The 18507-nt window shown below is 42.5% G+C and overlaps 1 protein-coding gene across 2 annotated transcripts in view; it reads left to right on the top strand.

Moving 5' to 3' along the window:
- Positions 1-18507, top strand: part of itgb2 (integrin, beta 2) — a 99623-nt gene that overhangs the window by 18250 nt on the left and 62866 nt on the right. Inside the window, exon 1 of one of the 2 annotated variants that reach the window (XM_073046631.1) lies at positions 2115-2576. The exons of the other annotated variant lie outside the window; for it this stretch is intronic. The gene's annotated coding sequence lies outside the window, so the exon portion shown is untranslated. Of the gene's footprint in view, positions 1-2114; positions 2577-18507 lie in introns of those variants that run through there. 2 annotated transcript variants of the gene reach the window in all.

Below are 18507 nucleotides of genomic sequence, written 5' to 3'. Positions count from 1 at the left end.
TGTTAATGATTTACATGATGAAATTTATGGCTTTGTGGCTAAGTTTGTGGACAATACTAAGGTAGGTGGAAGGGCATATAGTGTTGAGGAAGAAGAGAGTTTATAGAAGGACAGACAGATTAGGAGAATGGGCAAAGAGGTGGCAGATGGAAGTGTCTGGCAATGCACTTTGGTAGAAGGAATGAAAGCATAGACTATTTTCTAAGTGGTGAGAAAGTTCAAAAATCTAAGTTACAAAGGGATTTTGGAGTCCTTGTGCAGGATTCCCTAAAGGTTAATTTTCAGGTGGTGAGGAAGGCAAATGCAATGTTTGCATTCATTTCAAAAGGACAAGAATATAAAAGCAAGGATGTATTGCTGAGACTGTATAAGGCACTGGTGAGGAGTTTTGAGCCCCTTATTTAAGAAAGTATGTGTTGATATTGGAGAGGGTTCAGAGCATGTTCACAAGAATGATTCTGGGAATGAAAGGGTTATCATATAAGCAGTGATTAAAAGCTCAGGTCCTGTACTTGCTGAAATTTAGAAGAACGGGTGTGGGGGGGGGGGATCTCGTTGAAATGGATGGAATGTTAAAAGGTCTAGATAAAGTGTATGTGAAGAGGATGTTTCCTTTTGTGGGAGAGTCTAGGGCCAGAGAGCACTGCCTCAAAGTAGAGGGATGTCCATTTAGAACACAGATGAGGAGGATTTTTTTGGCCCGAGGGTGGTGAATCTGTGGAACTCGTTGCCACAGGTGGCTGTGGAGACCAGGTCACTGGGTGCATTTAAGGTGAGGCTAATTAATTCTTAATTAGTCAGGTTGTGAAAGGTTATGGAGGAAAGGCAGGAGAATGGGGTTAAGAGGGAAATGGATTAGCCATGACAAAATGGCAGAGCAGACTTGATTGGTCAAATGGCCTAATTCTGCTCATGGTCTTAGAGTAAACAATGTAGTAAGGCTTGAGCACTGAAACACTGAAAATAAGTCACAAGGGTTGCTTTGGTCAAAGAAATGCAAAGTTAGATCCTCTTGACATATAGGATCTGTGTTCAGTGACCAGTAGGTCATGGAGTTGATGCCGAGAAACAAGGCCCAAAGGTCGAATTGGAAGACTGGAAGTTGAGGCCAGTTGGCTGGAGCCCCAGATCTGTGAATCTCAGTGAGTCCACTGGCATAGTGGACTCACTGTAATCTGCAGTTCCAAGTCCACTGGACCAGCGGGTAGAAGGAGGTGGCGGGTTTAGAGGACTGTGGCTGTGCATACGTGGGAGGAGAGAAAGAAGCTTGCTTTGCTGTTGTTGTTCTGTTGCTGGTTGTGTTCAGTGTGTTTCTGCTGAGCGTTGTGGGCATGCTACGTTGGTGTCAGAATGTGTGGTGACACCTCCTGGCACCCCTCAGCACATCCTCATTGTGTTGGTTGTTAATGCAAACTACTAATTTCACGGTATGCTTTGTTATACGTGTGATAAATATTCTTGAATCTTGAATTGACCTGTCTCAGAATTCTGTAAAGTTATTAGCTTGTTCAGGCCACAGCACCTTCCCATGATTCTTGGTGAGTGACAACTCTGTTCCTGTCTTTAGTGCAGATAGCAATATCCGAAGATGTCAAAGTGGAATGCTTGTTGTAATTCGTAATCTGTAGCATTTTCAAATGCCAGCTCGATATGCAACATGCTGCAAACCTGTACTATTTAGTCAGGTGGTTCACTTCTGAATTTATTCACAGTTCTGTTCAACATGGACAAACAGGGAAATGACTGGGTTTACAATAATTTTGACAAATCGGGAAAAAGGGAACTAGCTGACCTTTTGGGAACCTATGGGACGTGTTCTACTATCTACCTGATGTCATGCTATTTTAAAAAAATAATCAATGACAGCTTAACAAAATTTAAAATATTGTCATATCACAACATAGGAAATCTGATAAAAGTGGCAGGAAATGGATCAGAAAAAAAATTGTTTTGTACTTGGAGATTCAATGACTCTTATGAAAATACCAGATTCAATCTGACTTCCTTTACAGGAAATGTTTTTGCTTATGTGCTCCCTGACGATGAAGAGTTCTTTGCTTGAGAAGTGATATAAGGAAAAGATTTAAATCAGTAAGCCATAGAGTTCTGTTTGACAGTTTGGCTGTCAATTGGTCTTTGTCGTGCTCCCTTCTGGCTTTGTGTGCCCCAATGCTGCTGACTTAAGAAATCAAGGGTTTATTTTTGCCTTTTGGGAAACAAAAGTTCGACAGCCATTGGAGATAAGAGAAACTGTATCTCTCCATGAGAATGCAGAACAATGGATACAACATTATGAAGAGCTTTAACAAGATCAGCAGGGAAAATCCATTTTCTTTGAACAGTGTGAGGATGTATCCTTAAGGTCAGTGGCAGTAGAGGGGGAAGGGCGACCTACCAGTGAGAACACAAGCGGCAGCAGATGGCACACTAGTTGATTGTGAGTCTGTGGCAAGGCAGTGGCAGTAAAGAGGGAGGACCTACCTGTGAGAGAACATCGCCTCAGGGAGACCAGCAGCAGCTATGGAGATGCCTGCATGACTCAGAAAGTAATGCATGACAGGAGAGCCAGCTAACTGGTAAGTAGGACCAGGTTAGGATTTCTACTGTTTTCATAGTTTAAGATAAAGACAGGATGATCGGTAGTGAGATGGGCATTCATCAATTCAAAGGGAATTTAAATTTCAATAAAAGTACCACAGATTGGAGCAGATGCAATGCTAGGGTTTGAAGTCTGAGTATTGGCTGCCTATACAAAGCTGAGTATTTTGAGGTGCTCTCCCCACAACTTAAGGAAATCCAGTCTGAGAATGAATGGGGGACCTCTAGGCAGCGGAAGGGAGGCAGGTAGATCATCAGGGAAGGTTCAGAGCAAATTTCAGTGAGTGACCTGATTGTGAGGGGAAGGATAGGCACCAGTAGACATGAATCCGGGATGGTGTGTGGCTTCCTTCAGGCTGGGTCAAGAGTGTTGCTAGACATCGAGAAATGGGAGGACAAACAGTCAACAATTGTGGTTCACAATTGTGATGCTACTTCTTCAAAAATGGCAGCAGGGAAAAGACAAGTGGTGAAAGGCCTGTGAATATAACATCAGTGACAGGGAAATGAATGGAAAAGATTTTGAAGAATAAAATTAATCTACACTTGGAGAGGTATGGATTAATTGGTGATAGTCAGTATAGCTTTACTAATGACTATTGAAGAGGTGACTAAGTAGTACAATTGATGGAGTTTATGTGAACCTCATTGAGGCCCTTGACAAGGTCCCAGTGGGACTTGTCCAAGAGGTCAGAGACCATGGTATCCAGGACAATTTGTAAATTGGATCCAATTTAGCTTGGTGATATGAGGTATGGAGTGATGATGGAAGGTTTTGATGCAAATTGGAAATGTGTGACCACTGGTGTATCATTGGGATCAGTAATCAAACCCTGTCAATGTGCTACAACAATATAGAAATGAAGCTGGAGGATTGATTACTCATTTTGCAGATGATGGGAAAGTTGCTGGTTTTATTAATAGTGAAGAGAAACATCTTTGGCAACAGAAAATACTGATGAATTGGTAAAGTGGGCAGAAAAACAGCAAAGGAAATTTAACCCTGAAAAATATGAGGTGTTGGATGTTGGGAGGATGAATACAGCTTGAATATACATACTGAAAGATAGGACCCAAATATCAGAGGGATCTTGGTATATGTGTCAAAGGATCTCGGAAGGTAATGTGTAATACTTGCCTTCATTAACTTGGGCAGAGTCCAAGAACAGGCAGGTTGTGATATAACTGAATAAAACAACTGTTAGGGCTGGAATACAGAGTGCAATGTTGATTGCTGCAATGCAGGAAGGATTTCACTGCAGAGGCTGCTCAGGATGGAGTGTTGCAACAAAAAGACTAGGTAGGCAGGGTGTTTGGTTTGAGCACTAAAGGCTGAACAGTAACGAACTAGGTATAAAAAAACCTAGTTATAGGGTAGATTGGAAAAATGTTTTCCCCCATAACACAAATGTCTATAACTGGAAGGCAAAGGTTAAAGTAAGGCATAGAGCTTTAGAGGGGATTGAAGAAGAGACATTTCACCAAAATATTTTTGAAATCTGGATCCCACTATTTGAAGTGGTGGGGAGGCTAGTATACTCACCGCATTCAAGAAGCGTCTAGTCAAGGACCCGAGACCCCACAGCATAGAATTAAGAGCTGGGAAATGAACTTGGTATATTTAGATAAGATGAGCATTATGAATGCAATGAGCTGAAGTATTAAACAGTATCTAAACAGTTGGGCTGTTTGAAGGAAAAGGGTGTTTAGTTTTAAAATGCCTAACCAGCAACCACAACCAAAGTGTAAACCATAACAGTTATTAACAGGAGGTAAATAAGAGAACATTTTGTAAAGTAGGGCAAAAGGCAGAGAAAACAAGACCTTCATTGTAACCCTGCTGTGGAAATTTCCCATAAAGGAAAATACACATTTTTTTTACACAGTACAAACTCTGATCATTGCTCTGATTAAATTGAGTATTCCTGGTTCATCTACTGATCAGCAATGAACATCAAATGTGTGATTTTTTTTTTGCTGCATTGCAAATGACTCATGTAGCTTTTAAATGAAAACAGGAAGCCAACATTTAGCAACAAGCTGAGCTGAAACATTAATACATGTCCCCACCCTTTGAAGTATGGACCAATGTGTTATTTTTTCATGATATATGGCCAATATGAAACTAATTCTGCCGACAACCCTAATTGATCAATGGGCAGTCTATTAAGGAATGGTTTCTTTAAGATCTCATGGTGTGAAATCGCAAGGAGCTTTAGAGGAAATAAAATGTATTCAAAGCAAGAGAGAAGAACCAACATGGTTTTACTGTACTGTTTGCTGACCTTGGACAGATGATATGGAAAGAATATTTAATTGGGAGAGGGTGAATTATGCTGCTATTAGGCAGGAACTTGGGAGCATAAACTGGGAACAGGTGTATTCAGTGAAATGTACAATGGAAATATGAAGGTTGTTTAGGGAGCACATGCATGGGGTTTTGAATAGATTTGTCCATTTGAGGCAGGGAAACGATGGTTGTCAAGGGCAGTGGACCATCTAGTCTGGTGGAAGAAGGAAGCATTCTTAAGGCTTAGGAAGCAAGGATCAGACAAAGCTCCTGAAAAAAGATAAGGAAGCCAGGAAGGGCCTTTAGAAGGGACTTAGGAGAGCTGAACAGGGACAAGAGAAGACTTTGATGAAGAGTGTAGCCCCCGGTAAGCCTCAGGCTCACTCAGCTTGCTTCCGTCTGGGGGAGCAGCCTTCGGCCCCGCCAAACTGGGTAATCAGCTGGTGTGGATGCTGTGTGATGTCCCCACCCAGCCAAATAACAGATAGTACACCATATGCGATTAAATGATGACACTTTATAGAGCTTACTGGAGCTATGTACTTAATAGAGATACAATATAAAAGGAAAAGTAAAAGGCGCCAAACTTATCAAAGTCCAACCACTTCGTACACAACTGTTGGAGCTCAGTTAACGAAGTCTTCTTGTCACCATTCGATCCCCTCCGACCTCCTCGACCCGCGGCCTGGGACCAACCACGGTGGCCGACCAGACGCTCCACATGAATCTGCCCTCGTATCCTCTCTTCGCAGAAAACCCTGGGCCTCGGACCCCCGCTTGGGGACCGTACCATCCCCCAGCTTACAGCATCACGTCTTCTCTCTCTAACCTCCTCGCATCGTCTCCCCAAAAGCCTCCCCAACACTAGCTTACAGACCCACAAGAAAGAATAACCTCTATCCCAATTGGTTAACAAACGATTACAATTTTCGTTATCAGTAATTATAACCCAAACAAGCTGTGAGAGAAAGCACTCTCTCACCAGTTAGCATAACAAAGAAGCATTTTTACTTTTAACAAACAAAGAAGCCATTTTGATTACATACACAGTACATAAAAGAAGAAACCCCTTACAAGAGGATTAAGGGAAACTCTACAGCGTTTTACACAGACATGAAGAACAGGAGGATAACTAGGTGAGGGTAGGATTGATAAGGAATAAAAGAGGAAGCATGCACCTGGAGTCAGAGATAATCCTTAATGAATAATTTGTTTTGGTATTCACAATGTACAATAGTCTAATATGACAATGATAAGACCATAAGATTTAAGATCAGAATTGGGCCTTTGGCCCATCAAATCTGCTTGCCATATCATCATTGCTGATCAATTCTCCCTTTCATCCCCAAATCTCCTGCCTGCTCCCTATATCCCTTCATGCCCTGATCAATCAAGAATCTATCAACCTCCATCTTATGTATACTCAATGACTTGGCCCCTACAGCTGCCTGCGGCAACTAATTCCACAGATTCACCACTCCTCCTCATCTCTTGCCAAAAGGACAACCCTCTTTTATAAGGCTATGTCCTCTGGTTTTAGACTCCTCCACCTCAGGAAACATCCTCTCCACTTACACATTGCCGAGGCCTGTCACATTTGATAAGTTTCAACGAGCTCACCCCTCATTCTCTGAATTCCAGTGCAATCAAACACTCCTCATGTCACATGCTTTTCAGTTCCAGAATCATTTCAATGAGCTCACCCCTCATTCTCTGAATTCCAGAGCCATCAAACACTCCTCATGTCACATGCTTTTCAGTTCCAGAATCATTTCAATGAGCTCACCCCTCATTCTCTGAATTCCAGAGCCATCAAACACTCCTCATGTCACATGCTTTTCAGTTCCAGAATCATTTTCGTGAACCTCCTTTGAACACTCTCCAATGTCGGCACATCCTTTCTTAGATAAGGGGCCCGAAACTGTGCTTAGTACTCCAAGTGAAGTCCTCACTGGTGCTTTATAAAGTCTCAACATTATGTCCTTGCTTTTATACTCTAGTCTTCTTGAAATGAGTGCTAACATCATATTTGCCTTCCTCACCACAGACTCAACCTGCAAATTAAACTTCAGGGAATCCTGTACAAGGACTCCCAAGTGCCTTTGCACCTCAGTATTTTTGTATTTTTTCTCCTTACAGAAAATAGTCAACTCTTTAATTTCTTCTACCAAAGTGCATGATCCTACACTTCCAGACATTGTATTCCATCTCCACCTTTTTGCTCATTCTCCTTTCTGTAGCCGCTCTACTCCTCAAAACCAACTGACCCTCCACCTATCTTTGTATCATCCAAAAACTTGGCCACGAAGCCATCAATTTCATCATCCAAATCATTGACATATCATGTAATAAAAGAAGCGGTCCCACCACAGACCCCTGTGGACACCACTAGTCACTGGCAGCCAGCCAGAAAAGGCTCCCTTTATTCCCACGCTTTGCCTCCTGGCAATCAGTCAACGCTCTATCCAAGCTAGTATCTTTCCTGTAATACCATGGGCTCTTAACTTGTTAAGCAGCCTCATATCTGGCACCTTGTCAAAAGCCTTCTGAAAATCCAAGTACACAACTTTCACTGATTCTCCTTTGTCTCTCCTACTTGTTATTTCTTCAAAGAAATCCAACAGATTTGTCAGGCAAGAGTTTCCCTTGAAATTGCCTATTTTATCATCTGCCTCTGAGCACCCTAAGACCACTTCTTTAGCCATCAACTCTAACCACTGAGTCAGACTAAACTGACTTATAATTTCACACACAAGAGAAAATCCGAGCAACACACACAGAATGCAGAAGGGACTCAGCCGGCCAGGCAGCATCTATGGAAAAAAGTACAGTCGATGTTTTGGGCCGAAACCCTTCAGCAGGACGGGAGGAAAAAAAGCTGAGGAATAGACTTAAAAGGTGGGGGGAGGGGAGCGAGAAACACAAGGCGATAGGTGAAATTTGGAGAGGGAGGTATGAAGCTAAGAGCTAGGAAGTTGATTGGTGAAGGAGATGTCCTCCATTTTCAAAGAAAGGGGTTTCCCTTCCTCCACCATCAATGCTGCCCTCAACCGCATCTCTTACATTTCATGCACGTCTGCTCTTACCCCATCCTCCTGCTATGCTACCAGGCATAGGGTTCCTCTTGTCCTCACCTACCACCCTACCAGGCTCCGCGTCCAGCACATAATTCTCTGTAACTTCCACCACCTCCAACTGGATCCCACTGCCAAACACATCTTTCTCCTCCCCCCCCCCCCACCACTTTTTGCTTTCTGCAGGGATCACTTGCTACAAAGCTGCCTTGTTGATTCATCCCTTCCCACTGATCTCCCTCCTAGCACTTATCCTTGCAAGCTGAACAAGTGCTTCACTTGCCCCTACACCTCCTTCCTCACTACCATTCAGGGCTCCAAACAGTCCTTCCAGGTGAGACAACACTTCATCTGTGAGTCTGTTGGGGTCATATTTCTCAAACTTCCATTAAGACTTCCAGTAAACTTTCCTTCACCATTTCCCATTCCCTTGTCCCTCTGTCATGTTATCTCCTTGCCCATCCATAACCTCCCCACCTTTCTTCTTTCTTCCATGGCCTTCTGTCTCTTTCACCAATCAACTTCCTAGCTCTTTGCTTCATTCCTCTCCGTCCAAGTTTCACCTATCGCCTGGTGTTTCTGTCTCCTCTTCCCCCACCTTTCAAACCTACTCATCAGCTTTTTTTTTCTCCAGTCCTGCTAAAGGGTTTCGGCCCAAAACATCAACTACTCTTTTCCATAGATGCTGCCTGGCCTGCTGAGTTCCTGCAGCATTGTGTGTATTGCTCGGCCTGTAATTTCCTTTCTTCTGCCTTACTCCCTTCTTGAAGAGTGGAGTGGCATTTGCAATTTTCCATTCTTCCGGAACAATGCTAGAATCAACTGATTTTTGAATGATCATTACTAATGCCTCTGCAATCCTTTTAGCTGTCTGTTTCTGAACTCTGAGGTGTATATCTTCTGGTGGAGGTGCCTTAACTACCTTCAAACTTTCAGTATCCCAAGAACCTTCTCTCTAGTTATGGTAACTTCACTCACTTCATGCCCCTGAATTTCCACCATACTGCTAGTGTCTTCCAAAGTGAAGAATGATACAAAATACTTCCTCAGTTTGTCCACCATTTCCTCGTCCCAGGATCATTTTTCAGTTGTCCAATATCTTTGCTCACCTTTTTTTTACAATTTATATATCTGAAGAAACTTCTGGTATCCCCTTGAATATTATTGATGGCTTACCTTCATATTCTGTCCTTTCCTTTTTTATTACATTCTTAGTTACCTTCCATTGGTTTTTAAGTTTCCCAATCCTCTAACTTCCTACTGAATTTTTCTCTGTTATGTGCCCTCCCTTTGGCTTTATGTTGGCTTTGATTTCTCTTGTCAGCCATGGTTGCATCATCCTGCCTTTAGAATACTTCTTCTTCTTAGGGACATACATATCCTGTGCCTTCCGATTTGCTCCTAGAAATCCCAGCCATTGCTGTTCTGCCATCATCCCTGCCAGTGTTCTTTTCTAATCAATTTTGGCCAGCTCCTCGCTCATGCCTTCATTCCGTTTACCCCACTGTTATACTGATATGTCTGACTTTAGCTTCTTCTCATATTGCAGGGTGAATTTTATCATATTATGATCACCGACACCTTAGAGTTCCTTTACCTTAAGCTCTCTAATCAATTCCAGTTCATTGCACAACACCCAATCCAGAATAGCTGATCCCCTAGGGGGCTCAACCATGAGCTACTCTGAAAAAACACCCCAAAGGCATTCTGAAATTTCCCCTCTGCGGATCCAGCACCAACCTGATTTTCTGAATCTACCTGCAGATTGAAATCCTCGATGACTATTGTAGCATTACCCTTTTGGTATGCATTTTCTATCTCCCATAGTAATTAGTAGATCACATCTTCACTACTGTTTGGGGGTCTGTATATAACTCCCATCAGGGTCTTGAGCTCTATTCACAAAGATTCAACACGTTCTGATCCTATGTCACTTCTTTCTCAGGATGTGATTTCAGAGCCATGCCACACCCCCTGCCTACCTGCCTGTCCTTTCGATACAATGTGTATCCATGGACATGAAGCTACCACCTATAATCCTCTTTCTGCCTTGATTCAGTGATGCCCACAATGTATACATGCCAATCTGTAACTGTGTTACAAGTTCAACTACCTTATTCTGTATCATGTGCGCATTCAGATATAACACCTTCAGTCTTGCATTCACCCTTTTTGATTCTGTCTGCCTTTTACATTGCAACTCGTTCTGTTGACTGCAATTTTTGAGCAGAATCATCTGCAGCTTAATGTGAAAAAGACTAAGGAGCTGGTGGTGGACCTGAGGAGGGCTAAGGCACCAGTGACCCCTGTTTCCATCCAAGGGGTCAGTGTGGACATAGTGGAGGATTACAAATACCTGGGGATACGAATTGACAATAAACTGGACTGGTCAAAGAACACTGAGGATGTCTACAAGAAGGGTCAGAGCCGTCTCTACTTTCTGAGGAGACTGAGGTCCTTTAACATCTGCCGGATGATGCTGAGGATGTTCTACAAGTCTGTGGTGGCCAGTGCTGTCATGTTTGCTGTTGTGTGCTGGGGCAGCAGGCTGAGGGTAGCAGACACCAACAGAACCAACAAACTCATTCGTAAGGCCAGTGATGTTGTGGAGGTGGAACTGGACTCTCTGACGGTGGTGTCTGAAAAGAGGATGCTGTCCAAGTTGCATGCCATCTTGGACAATGACTCCCATCCACTCCATAATGTACTGGTTAGGCACAGGAGTACATTCAGCCAGAGACTCATTCTACCGAGATGCAACATTGAGTGTCATAGGAAGTCATTCCTACCTGTGGCCATCAAACTTTACAACTCCTCCCTAGGAGTGTCAGACACCCTGAGCCAATAGGCTGGCCCTGGACTTATTTCTACTTGGCATTATTTACTTAATATTATTTAATTATTTATGGTTTTATATTGCCATATTTCTTCACTATTCTTGGTTGGTGCGGCTGTAACAAAACCCAATTTCCCTCGGGATCAATAAAGTATGTCTGCTTGTCTGTCTGTCTACCCTGTCATCAGCCTCTCCTTGATAGCAATCTCACTGCACACTGTCACCACTTGTAATCCAATTATCTCATCCTCAGTACTATCTCTTGGGTTCCCATTCCCCCAACAAATTAATTTAAACCCTCCTGAACAGCACTAGCAAGCCTGCTCACAAGACAAGGACCCCCTTGTAACATATTCCTTTTGTACCTTCCCCAGAAGAGATCCCAGTGATGCATAAGTTGAACCCTTGCCCCCTGCACCAATTCCTCAGCCTCAAATTTATCTGCCAAGTGCTCCAGTTCTTACCCTCACTGGTGCATGGCACGTGATAAGAAAGAGGATGTGCTGGAATTTCTTTAAAAAACATGAGGACAGTTGAGTCCCCAGGGCTGGACACAATATGGCCCATGTTACTGTGGGATAGGCACACGAACAAAGGGAAAAATGGAGGGCTATGTGGGAGGGAAGTGATTTTGGATTAGATTAAAAGATCAGCACTACATTATGGGCTGAAGGGCCTGTATTGTACTGCCCTGTTCTGCATTCTATGTTCTTTGTGTGTGTGTATATGAGAGAGAGAGGGAGAGAGAGAGAGAGAGAAATCAGCTGACAGATCAAAATTGCTCAGATTTTTTTTCACATTCTCCTTTGAACAAGTGTCTTAAGATGTATTATATCCAGCTTTATGTCTACCTGAGATTGGGCCTCAGTTGTTATGGGAACGTGCCACCAGGTTAGTTGAAGGCCCTTGCGCATTCTGCTTATGTCCTTTATTGGCTCCCAGTTTGTCACTGAAGACAACATTTCTATATGCTAGAAAAAAAAAGTTACTTGGTTCGGAAACTGAGCTGCTATGTATCTCCAAATAGGAGAATGCACAGGAAAACCACAGGACCTTCTGTAGAAGTTGTATCAGAGATGAGGGACTGGTTGTAAGAGGCATGCGCTATCTAAAAGAGGAAAGATTATTTTTAATGTGCAATACAATGATACTAGACTTGCACTGGCCTCAACACTACTTCAATTTGTACTCTAGTTTTGTTAGTTCTGCTGTTCAGTGAATTTATCTCTTGAAATTAGGTTCAATTACATCGTAATATTGGACATATATTTTAGAACAGTGTATTCCTGAGACAGCCTAAAATGTGACATTACTGTTCAGTGGCAACATTAACTCTCAATGCTATCACAATATATCCATTGCTTTGTAAATAACAACAGCAACAAATAATCAGATTATAATATGCAGCCGCAGTATTGTATTGAACATACAATATAATACTGCACAAGCAATATTTCTTTCCAGGATTGTCTATATTTTGACAGAAGGTTTCAATGGTGCAGTAGAGCTGAGGCAGGAAGGGAGAAAAGGATCTTGGGCTCTGTCACTACATTTGATTTTGGCAACGAAAGACTTTCTTATGGCTGTGCTAATTAGTTGCGATATAGTTACTGAAGATTTATTGATTTCATTTGGGGAATGGGAAAATGCCGTAGAGTCATAGAAAAGTATATTGTTTGGCCATTCAGTTTCTCCTGGTCAGAAGGGAGTAGGACCAGGCCAGAGTATCCACTGCTTACTTCTATCTTAATTCTGTGGATGTTAGTGTTGAGAAGATACAATGACTGCACATGACCCAGGAGAAGTGGATTCTGCAACATTATTTCAGATGTAGGTTTTGGGACTACTAAGCCCTGAAATTCATTGTTTCCCCATGTTATTTCAGCATTAGATTTGGGATATGATACTTCCTCTTTGTCTAACATGATAAAATAGCAAGCAGAAAAGGGAAAACATAGTCTCCCCTCTGAGAAATCTTGCAGTTAACCAAATACAAATCCAAAGTTTTGTATCCTATACAGATCCAGAAATTGATTTTATCTGGTAGCCGCCAATTTATCTAAATACAGTTTATTTACAAAGCAGTGAGTATATGAGTTCCCAGATTTGTGAAGTTGCCACTGAATAGTAATGTCACATTTCCAGCAATGTACTAAACCAAAATATGTCCTTAGTATTACAGTGCAATTGAACCTAGTTTCAAGAGATAAATTCACTGAAGAGCATGATCAACAGAACTATAACACAAATTGAACCCGCACTGAGGGCAGTGAAAGACCATTCCCCATACAAATTACTATCAGAGCAATCTTATTTGCATATGCTCATGATCAAGTTAGATTGGGGAATTCTAATGTGCACAAAATGCAGATGATGTTGACAAGAGTTGATATCAGAATCTATTTTCAGAAATCGCTGAGCCTCTCAACACGTTGGTTCTTCACTCTTGCCACAGGTCATGCATGTTTTGTGGGAGTTCTATAGCTGGTTCTTTATCCTAGTGTTCAAATGATCAACTCTCAACAAGAGCCTGAATGGTGTCTAGGGATCAGGTTACATTTTGCTTTTAGAAATCTGAAGATGTTGTGTCTTGGCTCGGTCAAAACTACCACTGAATAGCAATGTGATTGCTTGACGTGGAGCTCACAGCAATTGTTTGGTACCAAAATTAAAACTAATAGGCAGCATTCATTCTCTCTTAGGAGAACACTCCAGTGAATATATTTTAGACATTTTTCTTGAAAAGGAAATAACCAAACAAGTACAATTCCAAGTTGAAGCATTTGAGCATTTCTTTAGATCAAGGACAAAATGAAAGAATTGTACATTGAACATAGAACACTCAGTACATTATAGGCCTTTCGGCACACAATGTTGTGCCAACCATGTAACCTACTTTAGAAGCTGCCTAGAATTTCCGCACCACATAGCTCTCTTTTTCTAAGCTCCATGTACCTATCCAAGAGGCTCTTAAAAGACCCTAATGTATCTGCCTCCACCACCTTTGCTAGCAGTGTATTCCAAGCACCCACCACTATCTGTGTGAAAAACTTACCTGTGATATTCCCCTTGTACCTGCTTCCAAGCACCTTAAAGCTATGTCCCCTCGTGTTAGCCATTTCAGCCCTGGGAAAAAGCCTCTGGCTATCCACACGATCAATGCCTCTCATTATCTTATACACCTCTATCAGGCCACCTCTCATCCTCCAGCACATAATTGTAATTGAGGCTCTTTCAGATAGTTACTGTTGAGTTTGACAAGATTCTCAACCATTTTTGGCTAAAAAGCGGTGCTATTTTGTTTATATTCTACCATTGTTTCTGATTGTTTGGATAACGCAATTTGTTGGTCAACAAAACCTATTCAACAATTTGCTTGTGCTGTGGAGCAATTCCACTTGTGGCAGCTGTGAGGCATTGAAATTAAAAATTGTCCATATGTTTTTATTAAAAGGGTTTTATTCAGGATAATTTCAGATGAGGTTTGTACCAGGTTTTGTAGCATGTGAGCTTGAGTGTTTTATCTTTTTGAGAACCCAAATCATCATAAGTCGTCAATATAATCAGCAAAGTGCATTCAAATTGTATTGTGGTGTTGGAAAGGGGTAGTAGTACTTGAGGAAATGGGAGTGCCCATTGAAGTGAGAGATAGGCAATGAGTAACTCAGAGCTCCTGGCATATTTTCTTCAGTTGGGATCCATGCTTCTAATACACATTTGGCAATAGAATATGTTTTGTTCTACAGTAAGTGAGCAATATTATTACTCGTGATATAGCTGGAGGATTTTGGGGTCACAAACTACATAAAAGGTCTCGCGTGAGCTGTGGAGAAAACTTTGAAGGGACGTATTTACCCGGTGCCAGCTGAGATTAGCCGTAACTGTGCGTCATATTCAGTAATGACGCGTCACAGCAAGGCATGGCAGCCACTCTGCCCAAGACAGCAAGAAATTGCAGAGTTGTGAACGCAGCCCAGTGGATCGTAAAATGTAGCCTCTCCTCCGTCGACTTTGCCTGCAGTTCCCACTTCCCTGTGAAGGTAGCCAATATAATCCAGGTCCCCTCCCACCTGGATCGTTCTCCCATTGGGCAGAAGATACAAAAGGTTGAGAGCAGGTAGAACCAGACTAAAGGATGGATGCTATCAGACTCTGGAATGGACCTCTCAGTCATGAAAAGATGAACTCTTATACATGAACGTTGTGGCCCTTGCACTTTAGTGGTCAAACCTGCACTACAATTCCTCTGCCATTGCAATACTATATTCTGCATTCTGTTTTCTCTTTACTGCCTCTGTCTTAACTAATAAGACCTTAGTTAGACCCCACTTGGAGTACTGTGCTTAGTTCTGGTCACCTCACTACAGGAAGGATGTGGATGCTATAGAGAGAATGCAGAGGAGATTTACAAGGACGTTGCCTGGATTGAAGAGTGTGCCTTATGAGAATAGGTTGAGCGTACTTGGCCTTTTCTCCTTGAAGCGACAGAAGATGAGAGGTGGCCTGATAGAGGTGTATAAGATGATGAGAGGCATTGATCATGTGGATAGCCAGAGGCTTTTCCCCAGGGCAGAAATGACTAACATGAGGGGGCATAGTTTTAAGGTGCTTGGAAGCAGGTACAAGGGGGATGTCAGAGGTAAGTTTTTCACACAGAGAGTGGTGGGTGCGTGGAATGCACTGCCAGTGAAGGTGGTAGAGGCGGACACAATAGGGTCTTTTAAGAGACTCTTAGATAGGTACACAGAGCTTAGAAAAATAGAGGGCTATGCGGTAGGGAAACTTTAGGCAGTTTCTAGAGTAGGTTACACGATTGGCACAACATTGTGGGCCGAAGGGCCTGTAATGGGCTGTAGATTTCTATGTTTCTAATTATGTATAGCATAATCTGTCTGGCATGCAAAACAAAGCTTTCCTCTGTATCTTGGTATGTGTGTCGATACCAATACAATGCTGTCAGTAGTGCCATCTTTCAAATATCTGGGGAGTATTCTCTCTGAGGATAGCGGCATTGACAACGACATCCAGAGCCGCATTAAACAGGCATCAGCTGCCTTTGGGAGACTTCGGCGTAGAGTCTTTCAGAACAGGAGCCTTCGTCCCTCCACAAAGGTCGCTGTATTGCAGCATCTTGGATCGCAAGACCCTGCTGCGGATAGTGAGGTCAGCTTACCGCCATTACGGCCATTTACACTACATGCTGCATCCGCAAAGCAAACAGCATTATGAAGGACCCCACGCACCCCTCATACAATCTCTTCTCCCTCCTGCCGTCTGGGAAAAGGCACCGAACCATTCAGGCTCTCACGACCAGACAATGTAACAGTTTCTTCCCCCAAGCTATCAGACTCCTCAATACCCAGAGCCTGGCCTGACACCTTACTGCCCTTTTGGCTTGTTTATTATTTATTGTAATGCCTGCACCGTTTTGTGCACTTTATGCAGTCCTGGGTAGGTCTGTAGTCTAATGTAGTTTTTTTCTGTGTTTTTTACGTAGTTCAGTCTAGTTTTTATACTGTGTCATGTAACACCATGGTCCTGAAAAACGTCTCGTTTTTACTATGTGCTGTACCAGCAGTTATGGTCCAAATGACAATAAAAAGTGACTTGACTTGTATACCAAGCAGTCTGTGTCAGCACCCTCCTTTATGGCTGTGAAGCTTGGGTAACCTACAGCCGTCACATCAAGTTCTTGGAGCGCTTCCACATAAGCTGCCTTCAGCGCATGCTGGGAATTACCTGGTGTGAGCGGGTGCCTCACACTGAAATACTTGTAAAGACCAACTGCAGAATTACTGAGGCCATGATCACCCAGTGTCAGCTGCAGTGGCTGGGGCACGTGATAAGGATGCCCCCATGTCGGCTACCCCGCAGAGTGTTATACAGCCAGCTACCTCATGATCAACGCTCAGCTGGAGGGCCGAAGAAGCGCTATAAGGATCAGATGAAGAATGCTTTAAGGAAGTGCGAGATCAGACCCGAGGACCTGGAGGATGTTGCTGCTGACCGTAACACTTGGCGACAGCTATGTAGGGATGGGGGTCCTATTCTGGAAATGGAAAGAACAACCAGAAGACAGCAGAAGAGAGCCAGGAGAAATGCAGCCATGGTTGCCATCACTACCACATATACATGTCCCACCTGCAATAGAACTTGTGGGTCCAGGAGAGGACTGTATAGTCATCAAAGATCTGACCGTTAAAGGAGTGGATGTCGTCATTGGATTCCAATGGACAATTGAAGAAGAAGAAGAATACGAACTATAAACCTGACATTTAAACCGGAGGCCAGAAAAATAAATAAACAGATCAGGTTAAAATCAGTCGCTAAAAGGTAAATTTTTAGACCTTTTCAGGTTTATCATTGGGTACACAGAAAACAATTTCCAAATCTCCACATAGCATAAAACTTAGAGGTGCAGCGAACTGTGAGGAGTGGAGCGATAAGAAAATTCTGGTTGAAAAAGATCTTTCTTCCAAAGACACAACGTGAGACTATTTCTGAAAGTCAACACTGCTGCTTGTCAGCTTTTACGTTCAGCTGTATGGAACTCAAGGTTGCTCAATGTCATTTCCTGTACAAGTGTAAAGGAGAACAAAATAATCTTTCTCTGGATCTGATGCAGTACAAAAAAACCCACAAAAGATAAAGAACACAATAATAAAAAAATATACTCAATAAATATATATACATAAGATACTGTAGCTTACATTCATTGATATTATGCCATAAAGTGATGGTAGGCTGTACATAAGCTGACTGACAGGATGTAATAATGTAGAAATGGAATTAGTGGGTGGAGGTGTTGATCAGCCTTCCTGCTTGGGGAAGGTAATTGTCTTTGAGTCTGGTAGTCCTGGTGTAGATGCTACGTAGCCTCATCCCTAATGGAAGTAGGACAAACGATCCATGAACAGGGTGGGTGGCATCATCAATGATGTTACTGGCCCTTTTCCAGCACCTTTAGAGTCATAGAGAAGTACAGCACAGAAACAGGCCCTTCAGCCCATCTAATCCATGCACCAGGACCATAGTCCTCCATACTCCTACCATCCAAGCAGCTATCCAAAATTCTCTTAAACATTGAAATCGAGTCTGCATGCACCACTTACGCTGGCAGCTCATTCCACACCCTCATGACTCTCTGAGTGAAGAAGTTTCCCCATCATATTCCCCTTAAACTTCTTATCTTTCACCCTTAACCCATGACCTTTGGTTGTAGTCCCATGTAACCTCAGTGGAAAAAGCCTACTTGCATTTACTCTATCTATACCCTCATAATTTTGCATACCTCTTTCAAATTTCCTCTCAATTTTCTACGTTCTAAAGAATACAGTCCTAACCTATTCAATCTTTTCTTATAACTCAGGTCCTCCAGACCCAGTAACATCCTTGTAAATTTTCCCTGCACTCTTTCGATCTTATTTACATCTTTCCTTGTAGATAGGTGACCATAACTGTACACAATACTGCAAAGTTAGGCCTCGCCATTACCTTATACAACTTCAACATAACTTCCCATCTCCTGTACTCAATATATTGATTTATGAAGGCTAATGTGCCAAAAGCTTTCTTTACAGCCCTATTCTCCTGTGAAGCCACCTTCAACCAATTATGGACCTGCATTTTTTTGTTCTACTACACTCCTCAGTGCCCTACTGTTCACTGTGTAAAACCTTGCACTCATCTGCGTTAAATTCCATCAGCCA

This window comes from Hemitrygon akajei, chromosome 5 (assembly GCF_048418815.1).
Source record: "Hemitrygon akajei chromosome 5, sHemAka1.3, whole genome shotgun sequence".
In the NCBI taxonomy this organism is placed as follows: Eukaryota; Metazoa; Chordata; class Chondrichthyes; order Myliobatiformes; family Dasyatidae; genus Hemitrygon; species Hemitrygon akajei.
Note: the sequence above shows the minus strand (reverse complement) of the source record. Positions and strands in the feature narration are given on the sequence as shown.